The sequence below is a fragment of the Mastomys coucha genome, unplaced genomic scaffold (genome assembly GCF_008632895.1).
Source record: "Mastomys coucha isolate ucsf_1 unplaced genomic scaffold, UCSF_Mcou_1 pScaffold21, whole genome shotgun sequence".
In the NCBI taxonomy this organism is placed as follows: Eukaryota; Metazoa; Chordata; class Mammalia; order Rodentia; family Muridae; genus Mastomys; species Mastomys coucha.
In genome coordinates, this window is record NW_022196904.1 from 64,811,519 (window position 1) to 64,824,610 (window position 13,092).

Below are 13,092 nucleotides of genomic sequence, written 5' to 3' on the forward strand. Positions count from 1 at the left end.
TTTTTTTTACTTCCAGAATATAATTCTCCTAAGAAGCCTGGGGCATTTATACATTTAAAATTCTGATCCATTCAACTCTCCTCAGGAGACACAGAATGGTACAGAATTCCCAAGTGGTAGGTGCTTAATGGAAAACCAAGAAATACAACAATTTACATGTCCTTATATATATATAAAGAGTCTCTGACCTCCTGGTAGGAAAGTAAAAGTGAATTAGGAATGAAATGAGGTTAGATACAATAATGAAGCCAGAACAGAATGAGAGTCCTGGGGCAAAATTGGAATATTTGTATTCAGAGGTATTTTCGTCAGTAAATCCCAAGGCCAAGGATGTGAACAAGAGGCCTGACCACACATGCTCAGAGGGATACCAGTATAACCATCACCTGGAAAATCCTTCCTCACAACTCAGGCAGCTTTCTGTCTTCCAATAATTGCATTTTTTTTTTCACTCCACGAGGTCAGAATTAATTGTTTGAGTTTATCACAGGCTCACACATACTAAGGTTGTAAGCTTTGCTTTCGCAAATATTTGCTTTTGTTTGCACAGGCTTAGTCTGTACCTTGTAAACAGATCAAGAAATAACCTCAACATTCATATAAAATGTCTTCGTTTTCTAAAACTGTCTGTTTGTGATTGATTGTATTTACTTACTGTTCAGCCTGGAACTGGGTTGCTGCTTTCTTTCTGTTCTGCTCTGTGGCACATCTATCTCTCTGCAGGAGGATTCTTCTGCCTTGCCATTCTACTTGTGTGGAGGGGTCCCCACCGCCATTCTTATTCCTCATACTTACACCAGGGAAAGAATCTCAAAATGCAACTTTGCAAGTTCAAGACCTACAGGTTGACAAAGTGAATTTGAGGCCAGCCTGGGGAACTTAGATCTCTTTTTAAAAATATGAATGTTTTGAAAGGGACTGGGGCAGGGCAAATGGTGGTGGTGCTGGTGGTGGTAGAGAGATGGCTTAGTGGTTCAGAGCACTTGTTGCTTTTACAGAGGACTCAGGTTCGATTCCCAGCATTTACATGACAGCTCCTAACCATCCTAAGTGTGGTTAAGGAAACCTGGTGCCCCTTTCTGTCCTCCACAGTTACACATACATATACATACAGACAAAACACTCATATGCACAAAATTAAAGATCTTTAAAAAAAATAAGATTGTAGAGATGGCTCAGCAGGTAAGAGCACTGACTGCCCTTCCGAAGGTCCTGAGTTCCAATTCCAGCAACCACATGGTGGCTCACAATCATCTGTAATGAGATTGGATGCCCTCTTCTGGTGCACCTGAAGACAGCTGCAGTGTACTTACATATAATAATAAATGGATCTTTAAGAAAGAAAGAATAAATAAATAAATAAATAAATAAATAAATAAAAGCACAAAATGGTGGGAGCACAACCCCTGATAAAGCTTATGCTGGGCATTGTGAGACACTAGATTCAACCCCTAGTATTATCAGAAATCTACCTACCCTCCTAAGAAGCAGAGGAGCTCTGGCCATGTTGTTCTTTTCATTAAAGATTTGCAGAGACTTCCTACCACCTCAGAATAAGCTTTGAGTCCCTTCCTTCTGTAGAGAGGCTGCTTTGGTTTCTGACCTGGTCTTTATCCTCAACTGTAGTTTAGAACTTTGAAATTCACTCACATTCTTCACAAAGGAGGCTTCTTTCTGTCTCTGTGTTTAGGTGTCGGGTTCTCTGACTGAACCCACTTTTGCATCTTTTCTGCTTTCTTAGGCCTTTGAACTTCTGCATCCCCTTCAAAAGAGATCCCTTTATTTCTCAGTGTCGTGTACATTTAGGGCATGGAGAGATGGGTGAGCAGTTAAGAGCACAGATCACTCTTCCAGAGGTCCTGGGTTCAGTTCCCAACAACCACATGGTGGCTCACAACCATCTGTACTGGGATTGGATGCCCTCTGCTGGCATGCAGGTGTACATGCGGATAGAACAGTCATACATTAAAAAAGAAATCTTAAAAAAATGTTTTGTTATTTCCTTTCCCCTAGAGAACCTCTGCTTAAGATAACATGCTGTGAACATCATTTTTGAGTTTCTAGCAACTACATTAAAAACTGTAAAAGCTCCAAGTGATTAACCTTAAATCTCTATCTTATTGGCCCTCATCTATCCAAAGTATTTTTGTTTACAACGTGGAATGAATGCAGAGATGATCAGGATATTTTCTATTCTTTCCATAATTATTCTTAGAAACATTGTATATATTTTAAAACTCATATAGCACATGACAAATATAGTACTAAGAGCTTACACTTCACACTTTCATGAGTTTTGTAATATTTAGAGTTCAGAAAGGAGATCCAGGCCAGGAGATGGATCATCAGGTAAAAGCTCTTGGCTTGCAAGCCTAAGAACCTGACTCCAATGCTCAAGTTGTGTTCTGATACGGTGCTTAAAGTTACTCAGTGGCTCACACAAACTGATCTCTGTCTCTGTCTCTCTCTCTCTCTCTCTCTCTCTTACACACACACAAGCACACACACACACACACAAGCAATTAATGAATATATAATTTTAATGGAAGCTTATACTTCTATTTATCCAAGACAATGTAAAAGTTTTCCAAGAGCCAGATTATAATTTTTTAATTGAAATTAAATAGCCATAAATTTAATTAGCCACAATTTAACGGTGTCTCAGTTTCAGGCAGCCAGGACCAGGATTAAACTTTGAGCAGCCAGGGTCTAGGAAGTGAGGTCCTTAGAAGGCAGTCCCTCTAGCTACACTCATGTCCTACTACTGGGTTCTGTGCTGATGGAGCAGCCTGGAGATCCAGCTCCTCTTCTATCTCCATGCCTCACCCAGCACGGAGCTGACATTCACTTGGCAGGCAGGTGTTTAGTGTAGTAGTATAGAGAGGTAACTGAACTTAATGTGGTTTCTCTGCTGTTAGTTTTTAATGGTGACATCTGGAACACAACTAAGTGACCAGATTTTCTTTCTGAATGACAGGAGACTGTGCATCATAAAATCAAAATAAATAAATAAATAAATATCCATCAACTGACTTTATTTCCAGAAAGTTTGCCCAATTTTGATGTAATTCTGGATTCTGTCCAGATATCAAAATACCACTGTTAGTCAGGGAGAGAGGGAGGGAGGGAGGGAGGGAGGGAATGAGGGAGGGAGGGAGGGAAGGAGGGAGGGAGGGAGACTTTAGTCACAACTGATTCCAAAGGGAAAGTAGTTCCAGAAATGTGACATGTTTTTGACAGTTTCTTTGGGAAAAATGTAAGAGCTCTGAACTTCCATAGTATGTTCACAAAGCAAGGGCTTGAACAAGGGATTGCTCTGGGCTTTGGTTAGGGATTGTGTTTGAAGAGGCAGAGGCAGGTGGGAAAACCACGCTTGCACCACTTTCTCATGCCCTTCATAGAGAGGGACATTCCTTCTGGGATAAAACCATGCTGCTACAACTAGAAGGGCAGAGAAAGGAGGAGGGATGGGAGAGGGGCCCAGATCCCCAGAAAAATAGAGAGCAGTGTGAGACTACACACCGGGAACTTATACAACAAGGTATGTATAAATGACTGCCGTTTGTCTAGTGCATGTAATGAGTGGACAAATTTGGAGAAACTACCGTGGCTGAAAGTACTAGTACTTAGATACTTAGCCAAAATCTGATTTAGGGAGCACCTGGGCTCTCAAAAGAGTGATGGGGAGCAGCCTTTTCTGTTAGATGTGTCCTAACTTTACCCAACCTCAGCCGCAGAAGCTCTGTCTGGCTTGAGGTAGAATCTCTGAGACTCTAGGAAGGTCTGGAAATCCCCCTGCAAGCCATCTTCCACATTCAACCAGCAATATTTGGTTTATTCAAAAGGAATGGCCAAAGGGATCAAAAGCTTTGGGGGCCATATCCCTGCCTCACAGTCACCAGTACTTATCCCTCTCCATTTTAAAATGAGAATGAGTGTTTCTGTTCTCATTCTCAGATGCACTTAATCCCTGGAGGGGGAGACCATCACTTCTTGTCTTTACCAGCTCATCAGAATCTGATGGGAACAAGGATAGAGCTCTGTGAAACAAAACGCACCTGGCATCTTCATGTCTTCCCCACAGCCCACTGCATTATGTTAACAGAGTTGAACTAGAGAGGTTCAGGTAGGAAGTGGGCAAAATCATTGCTATTATTTAATAATAATATTATTTCATAATAATAAGTAAGAACACACTATTAAATAATAGGCCATTATTCTTCAACTAAAAAGAAGGATAAAAAAAGGACAGGGAAGACAAGAAAGGAAGAATACAGGAAGTACTGTGTTCACTTCTTTGTCGTGGGTACTGTAGTGCTCCGCCCAGGTCAGAGCCATTCAATCCTTCAGCTGTTTCCTGTTCATTATTCACACTGGAAGTGTTCCTTGAATTGCCTTCACATTAGAAGAACTGCCTCACCCAAAAGCATAGCTATTCCTGGGGGAGCTTTCATGTAATAATCCCTGTCTAATGTGGGTGTTCAGTGGCTAGCCTCATCCCTTCGATGCACAGAAAGTCTGGAGATCCACCCAGCTCTAGAGTTCCCTAGGGGCTGGCTGAGCCCTTGTTGACTCTGTACTCTACACTATTCACCACCACCACCACCCCTTGATTCTGGAGCCAAACATCTTTGCTTCAACTGAGCACTAGTTAAGTAATTGTCATGAGGGAAGAATCCATGATCTAAGACAAATAGCTGTCTTTAACACGAATCAACTTCCCTGCAGAAAGATACCTGTAGAACCCTACCAGACTGAAGAGATAGGCCATTTAAATCTTCTGAATGAGGCTGTCTTACAGTATAAAACTCGGCATGTAAGACCTACCTTGGAGGAAGGTTAGGCACATACATATCTTTGATCTTATATAACTTAGAAAATGTGTGTAGTGTGATTCCAGTATCACTTTGATACATACTTAGGGTACATGTAAGTACTGAATGTTTGAACCGAACCTGAAAGTGCTTCTTGTGCCGCATATGACCTTGACCATCAGTGATCCTTGCAATGCCCACTTACTTTCAATGACGCTCTTTTCATTGACATTGTTTTCATAGGTGTTTCTTCTAGACCATGCATACGATAAGTTCCATCTTTGTTCCTGGAGAATGTACATTCTGGAAGAGACTAATGCAAACATTCTGTGCGGCAACAGTTGTGATGAATCCCTCTAAATGCACAGGCATTGTGCAAGTAGAGACTCCAATAGGGGACGACAGTGAGTGTGGAAGTCGAGCTTATATTGGGAAATGACATTGCAGCTCTGAACTCAGAACTAGCGAGTACATAGCATCAGCCTAGAGCAAAAAGAGACTGAAGCACTCCAATCATGTGTGCACTCTGGGGATCAAGGCACAATGTCACGGGCATGAAGAATATAGGGGAGCTCTGGGATGTACTGGTGCCAGCTGATTGTAGAGACCTAGATAAGGATTTGGACTTTATTCCAGGGATAGAAGTGAGTCATTGGAAAGTTGTAGAAGAGAGTGACAGGATCTGATGGAGATTTTTAAAGTATTGCCTTGCTTCAAGCACTGGACAGGGCTAAGAAGAAGCCAGGGACACCAAATGCACAGGCATCTGTCTTAAGGGAAAGATGATGGTTGCTTGGAAGAGGGTGGATCTCAGCAATATTGTGAAGAGGACCAGTGAGTATTGGGAGCCCAGGTGATCTGACTGGAGATGCACAGGGCCAGATCCTATCTGAGACTATATTCTCCCAAGGAATTGGGAACTCCTGACTCAGAAATTCTTAGCTGTTTCTTGTGTCAGCAAAATTATGAAAGTTGAGAAAATGAAATTATACACTATGTCATTGAAAATCTTAACATTTACCACCAAAAATATAACAACTTCCCAGAGAAAGAGTTGTACACAGGTTCTAGAAGTTGTCACTGTAATTATGGTGAGAGGAGCCCCAGGAATAAGACGACTCTTATTTGATTGCTTGTTATTCACAGGACTCTGCAGTCAAGTCTCAAACCACATAATCCATTCATAAGTTCAGCAAGTGTTTATTTTTAATCTTATTGTTGACAATTTAATATGACACATGCATATAATATATTTTGATCATGTTAATGTCCTTGTTGCCCTCTTTTTATTAACTCCTTACTTCTTCTGCATTCCTTTCTTGTTCCCAGTTCCCCTCCCACTTCCAAATCAGCTTTAAAGACCAGCAGAGTTTAGTCATGGTGGCATGAAGGAGTATAGTTTTCTAACTTACCAATGGCCAGATCACTGAAGAAGACTTTCCTTCTCTCAGCAACCGATAACTGCCAATAGCTCCTCAGATAGGGGTGGAGTCTCCAGACGCCCTTCCTCCATCAATGCTAGAATTAAACAGATATTTATTGAACAGACTATTTCATCTAAAGAAGGGTGCCAGCATATAGAATATATGAATGAAGCTTCCAAAAGGGCAGAGTTAATAAGCACCAAACTGATCCTATCTAGGGAAAGCGCAACAACAACAACAACAACAACAACAACAAAAGATGGATGAGACGCCTCTATCCATCATTAAATGAATGGCAGGATGAGGTGTTACCCATAGAGAAACTGAAAGGCCTGGAAACCCCAGCCTCAGCCTCTTCTGGAGAAACTGCTCAGACTAACTCATATCTAGAGATATCCCCAACTCTCCTTACACTTCTCCGGGCTCTGTGTTTCCCAGTGAAGTTTCTCTTGTTCTTAAGACATACCAAGGCCACCCCTTGCAGGAAATTTGCCTCACTGCCTCACTGAAAGGCAAACTCACTTTCAGGCTAATGAAGTTTCTGGAGAAAGACTTCATGATAAATGGTGTCACACATGCTGAAAAGAGAGAGATTATAGTCTGGCGTCTCTCCACCCTAATCCCAGACCAACTTCGACGGAATCCAGTTTAGAAGCAATGGTTTAAACTTTAGATTTTTCTCTATGCTTCTACATGCAAGAATGTCCACAATAAAGGGATGTTGACAGGGGCATGGAAAAACCCTGTCACTCCTGAGGACATTGCTGATGCAGCAGGCAGGAACCCTGGGGACACCCTGCAAAGGCCCAGGGATCATAGTTAACAGCAGGTATCAGGGACAATTAGGAACTTTGCCACCTCTACTTGCAAAGTGCAGGGTGGGGTGGCATCCTTCTTGGCTCTAGGGACCACTGGTGTATGTAGGATTTGGGTGAAAAAGCCTCCTCTGCAATTTTTTTTTTTTTACTGTAAGTGTCCAGGACAGAGGAGAATGGAGGCATCACTGATTTTTCGTTCCTCAGCAGTGTTTTGGAACTGACTTTTCCTCATTTGCACCAGATGCTCAAGCACACAGCCTGGTTGTCAGGACTTCCTGTTAAATTAACCTCTCGTGTGTGGAGACCGGTTTCTGCAAAGCAAAGATTGGGAGAAAAACCAAACGGAGCCAATATGTAGGCCAGGACTTAGTTCCCACTGCAGGCCCATCTGCCTCCAGGACTGAATCTTATCTGATCATTTCCATGGCAACAGCTGTGGGATTAGAATAGGATGAAGGTTTAGGAAGAGTTGCTGGAATTCAGTCCTAGACAAGTGAGGATTATTTAACTACACTCTCATGTTACCATGGAAACGCAAATTTACAAATCAGGCAGGATTTTTGTAGCTCTGTAGCACAGAATTATATTCTTAGGACTGCTTCAAATCCCCCAGCCCTGTTTTCTGTCCCTGGAGAGAGGGGCGTAATTATCCCACTGGACACAGCTTAATGATTCTACAAATACTTTTTATTTTCATTTTAAAGGCAAAAAAGTACACAGACTAAGTTGAAGATCAAAGAACTAGTTCTTAAAATGCTGTTCTAAATTTTTAAAGTCAAATTTGGTTTAGCTCAAAGAGAAAGAATTTTAAACATACACTAAGGAACATATACAGAGTCAGTGGAGCCTCATATATGAATCAAAACCAAAATTATCCTCATTAAAAATGGTATTTATTTCTCTTAATGACAATCAGCCCTGAATTTTTGATTTTCTTATCAGAAATTGAGCATCAGAAATCAATAAAGCTTCATCTTTGCTCAGAGTTTTAGGTTTACAACCCATGTTCACCAACAATAGCTTGACTTAACTTTTCAAATATATATACTTTAATTTAATTTTAGAAGGAGAAGGAGGAGGAAGAGAAGAAGAAGGAAGAGGAAGAGGAAGAGGAAGAAGAAGAAGAAGAAGAAGAAGAAGAAGAAGAAGAAGAAGAAGAAGAAGAAGAAGAAGAAGAAGAACCAAAACAGTGTTGGTACCTGTTTCAGAGTCAAACCACACCCCTCTTACATCAGAGCATCTTCAAGGAAGCCAAAGATGCTGACAATCACATTTTGTTCTTAGTGGTTCCCAACCAACTCTCAAACTCCCGTTTACTATTTTCCACTCCCCACCCCTTCCTGTGGTACAAATACTCTGAGCCTCCCACGTGGCTGACATCACCTTCTGTCACCATTATCCACACCAGCTGCTTAAGTCAATATGGTGACAGGAGCTGTCAGAAGTGGAGTGACTTCCCTCAAGGTTAAACAGGAATACAAAGGGATAGCTGGACCATCAGTCAGAGCTGCAAAGTTAGAGTGGGAGTTTATGTGGCTCTATGTTGGACAGGGCTGTGATGGGCTATTTGCATATTGATGGTATCTGTGTGATGAGTCTGGGAAAGCTGCAGACAACAAAGCTGAACAATCATCTTTGTATTAAGAGCATGCAGTGACATGTTTTAGGCACGTTGCTTAAACCTGTGCCACGCTTGAGTGTACTTAAGCCTGTGGTCTAAGAGAGGGTACAATTTGACCTAGCCCCAAAGGGGCCTCAAATGTCCACTAGTTCTCATATCCTCAGAGGATACAAGCTCACATTATTCTGTAGGGCTATCTCATTATATTTATTAACATCCAAAGTCAAGTCACATGACTTTTCATGCCTGACTTCTTAGTTACCACTACATGGAGCTATTTATTTTATATGAAATGAAACCATACATGTGGGGAGACAGCCTAAATATAAATACGATTGTGGCAGAAATATTAACAGATGCTACACTACTCAGTAGGCTTGATTGGTGCATATGTGCACATATGAAAATAGCTTCCAAATGCAGCACGCCATAAGACAAGTATGGTGTAGGATTCTGTGTAACCCCAAGTGTACAGAAGCACAGGAAATAGGCTGGCTGTGTACCACTGATGTCTGAAGAGATCCCTATGAAACCATGAACAACAGACACATCTAGAGGATGGGCCAGAAGATTCAGAAGGGCAAGGAAGCATTTATTTGCCATTTGACAAATTTACTCATTTTTATTTCTAAATGTATACATGTTTATTTTTATGTTGAACTTAAAACAGGACTTTATGTAGGCCAAGTTAGCCCCAAATTGGCTATTTAGTTGAGACTAACCCGGAACTCCTGATCCTCCTGCTCCCAACTGACGGAATTACAGACATGGACTACCATGCCTAGTTTTATGCAGGGGATAGGATTGAACTTAGGACTTAGTGCATACCAGGCAAGCACTCTACCACTTGAGCTATATCCCCAGTCCTACACATATTCCTTAGTAGTAAACATTATGAACTGGTACAGCAGACTCACCAAAAGGTGGGGATGGTAACAAGATAAAAGACAGAAGGAGAAAAGAAACAGAAAACCACTTTAATTAGCAGATGCCGAATGATCTTTATGGGATCTTAGAAAAACCGTGAACAGCTTTGTTGGTGTATAATTTACATACTACAAAATCCCAGACAATTTTAAAGTGTAGAACTGCATTGGTTTTTAAACATGTTTATAAAACTGTGCAATTATGACCACAATCTAACTTTGGAATATTTCCATCCCATGGGAGAAAACTCTTTACCCATTAGCGGTCATTCCTCATTGCCCACTCCTGTCACTCATGCCTTGACAGCCACTCACTTGTTTTCTATTTTTATAGATTTGTCTTTTCTGGATACTTCCTGTAATTGGAAGCTAACCACATGTGGTCCTTTAAGACTAGTTTCTTTCACTTGGCATACCATTTTGAAGATTGACCCACCTTGTATCATGCATTAATGTTTCTTTTTTATTACTCTATAATAGTCAATCATCAAGCCATGTCATCTTTTCTGTAATCATTCACCAACTGATGAGCTACTGCTATGAGCACACATTCAAGATTCTCAGCTGATTATATATTTTCCTCTTGGGTAAATACATAGGCTTGCCTAGCTAAAAGGGTAGGTGCTAAACCATTTAAGAAGGTGCCACCAAGTCGGGCCATGGTGGCACACACCTTTAATCCCAGCACTTGGGAGGCTGAGGCAGGTGGATTTCTGAGTTCAAGGCCAGCTTGGTCTACAGAGTGAGTTCCAGAACAGCCAGGGCTATACAGAAAAACCCTGTCTTGAAAAACAAAAAAAAAGGAAAAATTTTTAAAAAAAAGATAAGAATTAAATATACATACTCATCACTAATCTAGCTAGTAGAAAGGACAACATCTGTACAAGTTAGACTTTAGAACAGAATTTTGATGCCTGGCTAAAGGAAAATAAACTACACATATATTCCAATTAAGAAAACACTTTTCAAATCGTGCTTACCATCATCAATGTTGGATAGCATCAACTCAGAACACAGATTCCTCAGAAAAGGCTGCTTGAGCAGTGTGTGTACTTAGACTTGATTGCTGAGAAATTATGGCCAGCACAATCACAAGCACCTCCTCCACAAAACACCCCAGTTTCTGCACCAAGTCCCTCCTCCCTCAGAGTCCAACCTGCTTCAACTTCACCTACTTCCAGGTGTTTATATGTCCTTTTTCTGATCATCTCCTTCATGTTTTCTGAGTTCATTTTAAAATAATTTATTGTTTCATGACTTGCTTTTAATCTCTCCTTAAGCTCTGCAATTTCAAATATTTCCCATCCTCTCTGGGTTTCACTTCAATTTCTGCAAATTTTGTTTGTCCTTGTAGGGTCCTAATGTTAGCTGACAAGAAGGCATTGGTAACCTTGCATTGTTGCTCTTGGGTCTTGAAATATCATTTCACCTTAGAACTCTGAAAAGACTGTCTCCCCCAACCCCACCCAACATTGATTTGTTATCAGGCTGGAACAGCTTTAAGAAATGACACAGAATCACTGGTCTTTCATGGGGGTCAATGAAATTTTTTTATTGGGTATTTTCTTTATTTACATTCCAAATGTTATCCCCTTTCTCAGTTTCCCTCCATTCTAGTAACACTCTATCACATCTTCCCTTCCACTGTTTCTATGAAGGTGTTCCTCTACCCGCCCACCCACCCACCCACTCCTACCTCCCCATCCTCATTTCCCCTCCACTGGGGCATCTATCGAGCCTTCATATGACCAAGGACCTCTCCTTCCATTGGTGCATGACAAGGCCATCCTCTGCTACATATGCAGCTGGAGCCTCGGGAGTTCTAGGGGGTCTGGTTGGTTGATATTGTTATTCTTCCTGTGGGGTTGCAAACCCCTTCAACTCCTTCAGTCCCTTCTCTAACTCCTCTATTAGGGACCCCATGCTCAGTCTAATGGTTGGCTGCTAACATCCACCTCTATATTTGTAAGGCTCTGGTGGGGCTTCTCAGGAAACAACCATATCAGACTCCTTTCAGGATGCACTTCTTGGCATCCACATAGTGGCTGGGTTTTGTAACTGTATATGGGATGAATCCCCAGGTTGAACAGTCTCTAGATGGCTTTTCTTTTAGTCTCTGCTCTACACTTTATCTCCATGTTTGCTCTTGTGAGTATTTTGTTCTCCTTCTAAGAAGGACCAAAGCACCCACAATTTGGTCTTCCTTCTTATTGCGCTTCATGTGATCTCTGAATTGTATCCTGGTTATTTGGAGCTTTTGGGCTAGTATCCACTTATCAGTGAGTGTATACCATATGTTTTCCTTTGTGATTGGGTTACCTTACTCAGGATGATATTTTCTAGATCTATCCATTTGCCTAAGAATTTCATGAATTCATTGTTCTTAATAGCTGAGTAGTACTCCATTGTGTAAACGTACCACATTTTCTGTATCCATTCCTCTGTTGAAGGACATTGGGTTCTTTACAGTTCTAGCTAGGGCAATTAGACAACAACAACAACAAAAAAAGGTCAAAGGGATACAAATTGGAAAGGAGGAAGTCAAAATATCACTATTTGCAGATGATATGATCATATACTTAAGTGACCACAAAAATTCTACCAGAGAACTCCTAAAGCTGATAAACAACTTCAGCAAAGTGACTGGATATAAAATTAAATCAAACAAATCAGTAGCCTTCCTCTATTCAAAGGATAAACAGACTGAGAAAGAAATTAGGGAAATGACACCCTTCATAATAGCCACAAATAATATTACATACCTTGGTGTGCTTCTAACCAAGCAAGTGAAAAATCTGTATGATAAGAACTTCAAGTCTCTGAAGAAAGAAATCAAAGAAGATCTCAGAAGATGGAAAGATTGGCAGGATTAATATAGTAAAAATGGCCATCTTGCCAAAAGCAATCTACAGACTCAGTGCTATCCCCATTAAAATTCCAACTCAATTTTCATAGAGTTAGAAAGAGCAATTTTCAAATTAATTTGGAATAACAAAAACAACAACAACAACAACAAAAACAAAAACAGACCAAAACAAAACAAAACCCAGGATAGCGAAAACTATTTTCAACAATAAAAGAACTTCTGGGGGAATCACCCTCCCTGACCTCAAGCTGTATTACAGAGCAATGGTGATAAAAACTGCAAGGTATTGGTACAAAGACAGGCAGGAAGTCAATGGAATAGAATTGAAGGCCCAGAAATGAACCCACACACATATGGTCATTTGATCTTTGACAAAGTGCTAAAATCATCCCGTGGAAAAAGACAGCATTTTTAACAAATGGTGCTGGTTCATTGATGATCGAATTTGCAATCCTCCACTATACACATGCTGCCAGAGCAATCAGTCCCACTGTGTGTACTCCTTGGTTGGTGGTTGAGACTCTGGGAACTCTGAGGGTACTAGTTAGTTCAGATTGTTGTTCGTCCTAAGGGGCTGCAAACCCCTCAGCTCCATTGATGCTTTCTCTAACTCCTTCACTGAG

At 40.9% G+C, this 13,092-nt stretch overlaps 2 pseudogenes; one reads left to right on the forward strand and one right to left on the reverse strand.

The window, feature by feature from the left end:
• LOC116100582 overlaps nucleotides 1–13,092 on the forward strand; it is a 108,154-nt pseudogene that overhangs the window by 62,195 nt on the left and 32,867 nt on the right.
• LOC116101264 overlaps nucleotides 10,789–13,092 on the reverse strand; it is a 5,662-nt pseudogene continuing 3,358 nt past the window's right edge.